Source organism: Gigantopelta aegis, chromosome 1 (assembly GCF_016097555.1).
Source record: "Gigantopelta aegis isolate Gae_Host chromosome 1, Gae_host_genome, whole genome shotgun sequence".
NCBI classification, from domain to species: Eukaryota; Metazoa; Mollusca; class Gastropoda; order Neomphalida; family Peltospiridae; genus Gigantopelta; species Gigantopelta aegis.
The window spans coordinates 12,080,756-12,090,048 of record NC_054699.1 but is presented as its reverse complement, the minus strand read 5'-3'; the positions used below and the strand labels follow the sequence as shown (position 1 = coordinate 12,090,048).

General features: G+C 35.3%; 1 protein-coding gene and 1 long non-coding RNA gene across 2 annotated transcripts in view; both read right to left on the bottom strand.

The window, feature by feature from the left end:
* The window catches only part of LOC121370878, a 6,204-nt gene extending 826 nt beyond the window's left edge, over positions 1–5,378 (bottom strand). The window contains exons 1-2 of the long non-coding RNA XR_005957741.1: positions 5,310–5,378; positions 871–966 (exon numbers count right to left, since the gene is read on the bottom strand). This is a non-coding gene — a long non-coding RNA (uncharacterized LOC121370878). The remainder of the gene's footprint in view (positions 1–870; positions 967–5,309) is intronic.
* LOC121389845 (multiple epidermal growth factor-like domains protein 10) overlaps positions 1–9,293 on the bottom strand; it is a 65,205-nt gene that overhangs the window by 21,200 nt on the left and 34,712 nt on the right. The window lies entirely within an intron of this gene.

Sequence of the window (9,293 nt, the reverse complement as noted above, 5' to 3'; positions counted from 1 at the left end):
TGTTGGGGGGGGGGAGGGGGGATCTAGCATGGCGTTTTGGCATTTTTCTATAAGTTGATTAAACTAGAATCATTTTGTTTGCGTCTTCACAAAGTAATATATTCACAGCGTGTAAAGAATCGTCTTGGTGAATTTGCTCTTGGTATTTATGGAACACATTTACTAACACAGTAACAAAATACGCACATTCACAATTGACATTGTTTCACACAGGAAGCGTCTCTAAAATTCCTGCCACAACCCTCGTTGCAAAACTAACTGCAATATCCACCAAAACATGGTGAATAAGATAAAACATATGATCACGTTGGAAATATTGCAACAATGTTTTCGGCATAAGTAGTACTTGTTTTTATTTTCAATGTGTATTACGTGTTTAGGGATTACACGTTATTTGTTTTAAGCAATTTGTCATAATGAATAAATTCAACATACAGATATAGATATACAAATTATAAACGTTTGAAAAACAAATTACTTCGCCCTATAAGTTGCACATCGCGTGGGGCCTGTTGTGCATGACTCCTGTGCACCACAATATACATACATAGTCTGTGCGAACAACTGACAAAGGAAACAAATATAGTGATCTTGCTGTCGTCAAGTGCAAGACATTAAAACAATATTATTATAGAGTTAATTATGGAAAGGTTATGTGCGGGATCGATTAATCTGCAATTATTTACTCAAGGAAATAACTAAATATTGTAGTTTATTGCATGAAACGCACATGCCTATTCGAAAGGGTGAAATATAAAATCCAGAAACATATAAGGCCATACTATATAAACTTGTACTCTGTAATCGCAAATTGGACAGCATTTGTTATTTATATTCAACATTTCCTCAAACAATACACACAATACTTACACTGACAATTTCCGTCCACTTTGTCACACGAGGCCTCTTTACATGTTGAGCTACACAGCTTAGTACAATATGGACCCCAATGTCTGTCAACACAGGCTGGATAAAAAACAACCAAAAACAAAACATGAATGTTTTAAAACATGTCATTTTATAATTAATTATTTAAGTTACACACAATTAAAACTAAAAATGGCAAATAGTATAAAACCGTAGCATTCTTTTCTATCCACATTCTAAACGCTAGAAACAGAACACGTGAAGAAACAGTATACGCCGCTATACCTGGGGCTATAAGAACAGCTGTGACCAATTTGTCTGGATTAATTTGAATGGCGTTTCATTTCTTAAAGACATAACGTTACGGATTTATAATTATTTACGTGTACTTATTTCTCAAAATATGGATTAAAAACCAAAAATGCATTCATTTGGGATATCAAGCCTCACTATTATGTCACCCAAATCATTTTAGCTGAACCACGATGAACGTAAAGACTTGACAATCTTAGGCATGTGCCATTTTTAAAAGCTCAGAAACGCTTGGGGGAAGAATGTACTAAAACATTAAATAGAATTTCTAACAGACTTATGGTCCGAACATCAAGCAGCATTTTGGCAATATATGAAATCATCAAAACATCAAACTATTATACCGCCGCCGAAAAGCGGAACTATTAAACAAATATTTTATATCAGTTTCGTCGGTGGTTGCTGCTTTATTTCGTGAAACGGAGCATGAATAAAATAAAAATGTTAAATATAATATTTCAAGAAGTAATTGGTACAATGCTACAGTTAAATATTTAGGTCCAAACAATAGGTGTGTGTGTGTGTGTGTGTGTGTGCGCGCGTGCGCGCGTGCGTGCGTGTGTGTGTGTGTATGTGCGTGCGTGCGTGCGTGTGTGTGTGTGTGTGTGTATATATATATATATATATATATATATATATATATATATATATATATATACTCTTCACAAAAGTAGGGTCACTCTAATAAGAATTCACAATTGCTAAACTTGTAAGGTATATCAGCTGTGGGCAATGGTTATATAATAATAGCTAATTAATTGGGCAAACATTACAACCGGTAGTTCAGTATTACAGCAGTATTACAGTAGGTTTTATGACCAACAAAGATCTTGAAGGACGACTGGGGTCAGTAAATCGCAAATGCAAACAACAAAAATGACTAAAAACAAAACAATAACAACTGTGTGATCAACAGAATGAAAATGATTAATAGAAATAAAGTTTCCACATTAACGCACGATTGGGGTCAGTAAATCCCAAATGCAAACAATAAAAATTACTAAAAACAAAACAATAACAGCTGTGTGATCAACAGAATGAACATTATTGATAGAAATAATGTTCCACACTGATTAATCGACCTTCCTGGAAATGGTCAAAATCGAGAATGACACCCCACGCACATGTACGGGGCAACTGCGTGATGTACTTGCAAACTAAGGAATGTATTTCGGTGTGTTGATAAACAGACCTGAACGTTCTTTATTAGGTGGTCAAAATGTATGTTCGGTCTAATAGTTGATATTAACATTAATATTGCAGGTTCCTCTACTTTTTTTTAAAGAGTAAATATATATATATATATATATATATATATATATATATATATATATATATATATATATATATATACAAACTGTTAAAATAAGTAGGGGATATTCCATTTCAAATTTCAATAATTATAGAATGTAATGCGATATTAAATATAAAATAATGTCCCCACTCAAAGAGCATGAAACACGCATCAATTGTTTCGATCGAGACGAACATGACGTTGCACGTGCAAAGGTTGTGGTTTGAAATTGAACACTTAGTTTGTGCGTACGTTGTGTGCACACTGTGGCAATATTATTTCTTGTTTGTTACTGGAACTCTAAATCATAACGTTGCAATCACAATCTTTACAACACTATGTAACTATTCAGCAATGCAACATCGTCAACGTCAGGAAAGTCTCAAGGCTGTAGGCCTGCTCCAAGTAGGCACTACCCAGCTAATTGTGGCCCGTAGACTTAATGTGTCACAATCAGTCAGAGCCGATTGTGGGCCCACTATTGACAAACTAGAAATGTGGATGTTCGTCCTCGTTCAGAACGGCCAAGGACCACAACTCTAGTTCAAGACCACTTCAATAGCACTTACACGTTGAGGAATCGTGGTCAATGAGCCAGTCAAATCAAATGTTACAAATGACGTTACCTGTCTGGTGAGACTATTCTTATCAGACTACATAGAAGTAACACCCACGCACGACGACCCTACATTATCCTACATTTGACTGCGAGGCACATTGCTGCCAGACGTCATTGGTATAGACATCGTAGCATTGGGCTAAAAGGCGTTGGGCTCGGGTAATGTTTTTACACGAGTCCAGGTTCACACTAGACTTCATTGATCGACGACAGCATGTCTGGCGAGTTCCCATTGAACGTCAAGCCAAAGTCGTGAAATGGTCACTGGGCACTACTACCGTATCTGTGGCTATGACCAGTCTACATGATGATGTTGGACATTCAGGCAGACAGAACGTTGTCACTAATTGACGACCTTTTTTTTCTGGCCAGGAATGACCCACTATGTTGAGGAATATGTACACACCTGGTTGCCTTGTTTACACAGGAAGACTCATACAAGTCGAGGACCTGTAGTCAGTATAGAAACAACACATCCACTGGAACTTGTCTGTATGGATTCCCTGGTATTAGAACCATCAAAAGGAGGGAAGCAGTATGTCTTGGTGGTTACAGACCATTTCGCCAGGTCTGCACAGACCTATCCCACTAAGAATAGAGACATACTTCAACAACTTTGTTGGTGACTATAGGATTCCAAAATGTATCTATTCCAATCAAGAAGCTAACTTCACAGGAAAACTGATACAACAGTTGTGTGCCATGTTGATGATTGACAAGTCTAAAACTACACCCTATCACCGAATGGATAACGAGATGTGTGAATGCTTTAATCGAATACTCTGCAACATGCTGAGAACTCGAGACACGGACAGCAATAACAATTGAAAACTACAATATAGGTCCTAAAATTTATGCATATCATTTTACATGACATGAAACTACAGGTGTCTCTCCATTATTCTTGGTGTCTGCGCGTGAACCATGTCTACCCATTGATCTGGCTTTGGGACTGGATATGGAGCCAAAGAAATCAAAATGTGTTAATGCATACAATACTGAATTACGAGAACGTCTAAAGAATGCCTTTGATTTAGCCTCCACTACAGCCAATAAGTCTTAGGGGAGACAACTTTATTATGACCAGAACGCTCGAGCTGCAGTGTTAGAGCCCGGAGATAGAGTCCTAGTGGAGATTGTTTATTGTTATGGTAAGCACAAGCTATCGGATAAGTGGGATGAAGATACGTTCATTGTTTAGGAGGAATCAACTCCATCCATTCCAGTTTTTATTGTTGGAGAGAAAGCGAGTCAGATACCAACATTCAGCAGTTTCATAAAAATGGTATGACAGACAAGCTACTTTAGTATTTTATTCATTACAAACCAACTACGAATAAGCTGCAACTCAGAAGTAAGCAGATGTTCAGACCTACTACGCGTTATTTTTCTGCGAATTGGGTCAGCAAGTGACCTACGTCACGCTCACGTCACGCCAACATTACACTAGCTAGAATAGATAGTGAGTGATTGTTATGACATCAGCAATATCTTGCTCTGGTGTGTAATAAATAAAAGTATGAGCTCCAAATATCTTTGTATGGTTTCTATTGTAATTGTACATATTGTGGAGATGTGCAACCTTTTGTTTTTCTTATACTCTTACAGAACTGTGGATTAATTTCCCCCTTTTTTATCTCAGGCGTGAGTACTACACGGGTAAATTAAAAGTTTAATATTCACCTTCTACCCTCCACCTTCCAATATTTCTTGTTTACAATTCATTTCTGTTGGGGCGGTATTTGTAGGCCCAACTTCGCTCTATTTAACAGTGAATTACCATATTGTTTTCAATAATCACACGCGCGCACACACACACACACACACACGTATATGTATATGTATATGTATGTATCTATATCTATATGTATATGTATATGTATATGTATATGTATATGTATATGTATATGTATATATATATATGTATATATATATGTAGATAACATTGAAACATGTAAAAGGATCATTATTTCTTTAAATTGTTTTTTAAAATTCATATATACTGTACACTTGTTTTCTTTTATCATTTTTATTTATATGTAAATATATATATATATATATATATATATATATATATATATATATATATAGATATAGACATAGACATAGACATAGACACATATATACATATACGTGTTGGCATAATTCAGAAAACTTATACTATGCTGCATTTAATATGTATCGACAGCATTTACTGTGTAAATAACCAATACGTACACTGACATTCTCCTGTCTGTTTGTCACAGGAAGATCCACTACAATTGGTGCTGCACGTGTTGATGCAAGACGGACCCCAATATTTACCAGCACAATCTAAACATAAAATTGCATGAATTCGTTACAAAATACCATATCATAATTGTGTATGTTAGACTTTATGTAAACACTGTACGACAGATAAAATATTAGATAGGTTTCGCAACCACGCCGTTACAGTTAGTGATAGGCCACAGTAATAAGTACGTAGGGTGAAAGGCCTGCTACGTGTAATACATATGTAAAATTAAATAATAATAATAATCTACAAGGCTTTCTAAACTATTAGTACTGTTACCACATCATATTGGGCCGAATTTACAAAGAACCTTTTCTTAAACACAGGTGTTTAAGCGTTAAAACCTTATGTCGATGCATGCACGTAAGACATAAACAGGCTTTGCAAATTCGGACCATTATTATTACGTATCGGTATCTGAAACAATAATGGTGTGGTTGTCAAACCTCTCGGGTGATAGGGTAAAATGACTAGACCATGACGTACTCTTATTCGGGTTACAAACGTTTGAAAGAGAATGTGCAAAATGCGATTGAATTTGCCGTTGTAAGAACATATATATATATATATATATATATATATATATATATATATATATATATATATATATAATACTATGTGCACTGACATCTCCCATTCCATTTGTCACATTAACCATTTGCAAATTTGGGTAGTAGACCATACATGCCGTAGTGCAAGACAAACCCCAATATGTTCTAGCACAAGCTTGGAAATAAAATAAAGAGATGTATTTCAAAATGCAATGGGCGAGACATAGCCCTGTGGTAAAGAGCTCGCTTGGTGTGCAGTCGGTTTGGGATCGATCCCCGTCGTTGTGCCCATTTGACTATCGGTCTTTCCAGCCAGTGCATCACAATTGGTATTTCAAAGGCCGCGGTATGTGTCATCCTGTCTGTGTCATTTTGCATATGAAGTATCTATTGCTTATAATGGAAAAATGTAGTTGTTTTCCTCTGAGAGTGTATGTCAAAATTACCAAATGTTTGACGTCCAATAGCCAATGCCTTCCAAATCAATATGCTCTAGTGGTGTCGTTAAAGAAAACAAACTTATGTTTGAAAATGCAACATAAGTATGTAGGTTACATGACACGTAACTATTATATGCCATATATAGTGATGATATATAGATACTCTTAGGTCAGATCATACGTTTTTTAATTTTAAACTTGTGGGACAGAATATACTAAAGAATGCAAACCACATTTGAATTTGATCCTGTAAGAACAGATGGTAGACAAAGTAAAGAATCACCAAGGAAAATTGGGTCAATTAATTTAAATACTATGCAAGTTTTGTTTGTTTACAGGTCAGAACTGTATCCGTATGCATGTGTTTGTGTTTGATGTGTATGCATATGTGTAATTGTATATATATATATGTGTGTGTGTGTGTGTGTGTGTGTGTGGTTTCCATATCGTCAATATCATATAAATTATTAGGAATAATAATTGCCAGAGGCTCGCAAAATACATTATTTTTTATTCCTAATATATGATATTGACGATACCGAAACACACAAAGGTAATAATATCTTTATCATATAATCTCAAGGTATAAGATATTTAAATGGACATTGTGTCACCACTATTGGGCTTCACACACAGGTTGTCGTTCAGGTTCTCATATCTATCAACATGTCTGGTAATATAAATGCAAATATCGTTTGTAATGTTCACTTCCTGTCCGTGAAGATATGACTTTTACAGTGGAGATATAACGTTTCACCAAATATCACTTTTAAACATATGCTTTGCACGCAAATGTTAATACATACTCTGACAATATCCGTTCTTTTTCGCACATGAAACACCACTACAATGGCCACAGTTATTACCACATTTTGGACCCCAGAATCCGTTGGTACAAGCTAGATTAGAAAAGAAAAACACACATTAGTGTTATGTATTTGAAATAAAACCCCTCAGAGAACTGAACTGCATCGAATTTGTAGAAGTTTTTTCTGAGTACCAAACATCGATTTTCTTCAGACGAGTGTTGAAAAAAAACAACTACAAAAGTACGAGTGTAATGACGTGATCAGCAGTTAGAAAAGGACCGTCTACACCTGAAATAACCAGACCGTACCGTCTAGTGGGTGGTGGTGGTGTGTGTGTATGTGTGTGCGTGTGTTTTGGTTCTAGCAGAGGTGTTTGGCACATTTTTCTTAGTTGATTAAACTAGAATTATTTTGTTTGCGTCTTAACCATGTAATACATCGACAGTTTGTAAATAATTATGAATCTGCTGTTGATATTTGTGGAACACATTTACTAACACAGTAACAAGGTACGTACATTGGCACTTGCTGTATTGTTTCTCACAGGAAGCGTCTCTACAATTCTTGCTACAACTCTCGTTGCAAAACTGACTCCAGTATCGACCAAAACATGGTGGATAAGATAAAACATATGATCACGTTGGAAATATTCCCACAATTACGACGTTTATCATATTGCCAACATTGCTTTGGGCATCAATAGTAATTGTTTTTATTTTTAATGTGTATTACGTGTTTAGGGATTACACGTTATTTGTTTTATTGACCTGTTGTGTATGACACTTATTCACCATACACATATATAATATGTGCGGTCAGCTGACAAAAGAAACAAATATAGTGATCTTGCTGTATTTAGACAAACACTATTCTGGAAACCCCTCCTGTCGTCCAGTGCAAGACTTTAAGACAATAATATTATAGAGTTAATTGTGGAAAAGTTGTGTGTGGGATCGATTAATTTGCAGTCATTTATTACAAAGAAATATGAAAATAACTAAATATTGTAGTTTCCTGCTAGAAACGCTCATGCCTACTCGAAATCGTGGAATATAAAATCCAGAAACATATAAGGTCATACAATCATATAACACATATATGTAGTTTTGTACTGTGTAGTCGTAAATTGAAAAGTATTTGTTATTTATATCCAACATTTCCTCAAGTAATACCCAATACTTACACTGGCAATTTCCGTTAACTTTGTCACATGAGGTCTCTTTACATGTTGAGCTACACGGCTTAGTACAATATGGACCCCAACGTCTGTCAAAACAGGCTGGATAAAACAACCAAAAAATAAAGAAACAAAAACATGAATAGGTTACAAAATGTGATGCCGAAAAGCGAAAGTATTAAAGGGACATTCCTGAGTTTGCTGCATCGTAAGATTTTTCCGACTAATAAAATATTTCTACGAGTAAACTTACATATTAAATATATTTTCTTGTGTAGAATATCAGTGTCTGTACATTCAATGCGTTTCTGGTCGTCTTAATATTTGTAAGAAGCCCAAACTGGGTGTTAACCTATTAGCACGATCAGAAACACGTTTAATATACAGCCACTAATATTTTATGCAGAACAATATATTTGATATGTGATTACAATCGTTAAAGAGACTTTGTTAGTCGGTAACATCATAAAAAAGTGTAGCAAACTCAGGAATGTCCCTTTAAACACATATTTTATATCTGTTTCGTCGGTGGACAATGCAAATAAATTGCTACTTTATTTTGAGAAACCAAACATGAATAAATTAGAACTTAAATATATATTTTTCAAGAAGTAATTGATAAAATGACACAATTAAATATTTAGCTCCAGAAATAGGTGTGTGTGTGTGTGTGTGTGTGTGTGTGTGTGTGTGTGTGTGTGTGTGTGTGTGTGTGTGTGTGTGTGTGTGTGTGTGTATAAACTGTTAAAATAAGTAGGGGATATTCCATTTCAACTATCAATAATTATAGAATGTAATGAGATATTCAACTTAAAATAAGTGCACAATGTGTGTGAATGTTCCCACTCAAAGAACATGAAAAACGCACCAATTGTTTCGATCGCGAAGCACGTGACGTTGCACGTGCAAAAGGTATGGTTTGAAATTGAACACTTAGTTTGTGCGTACG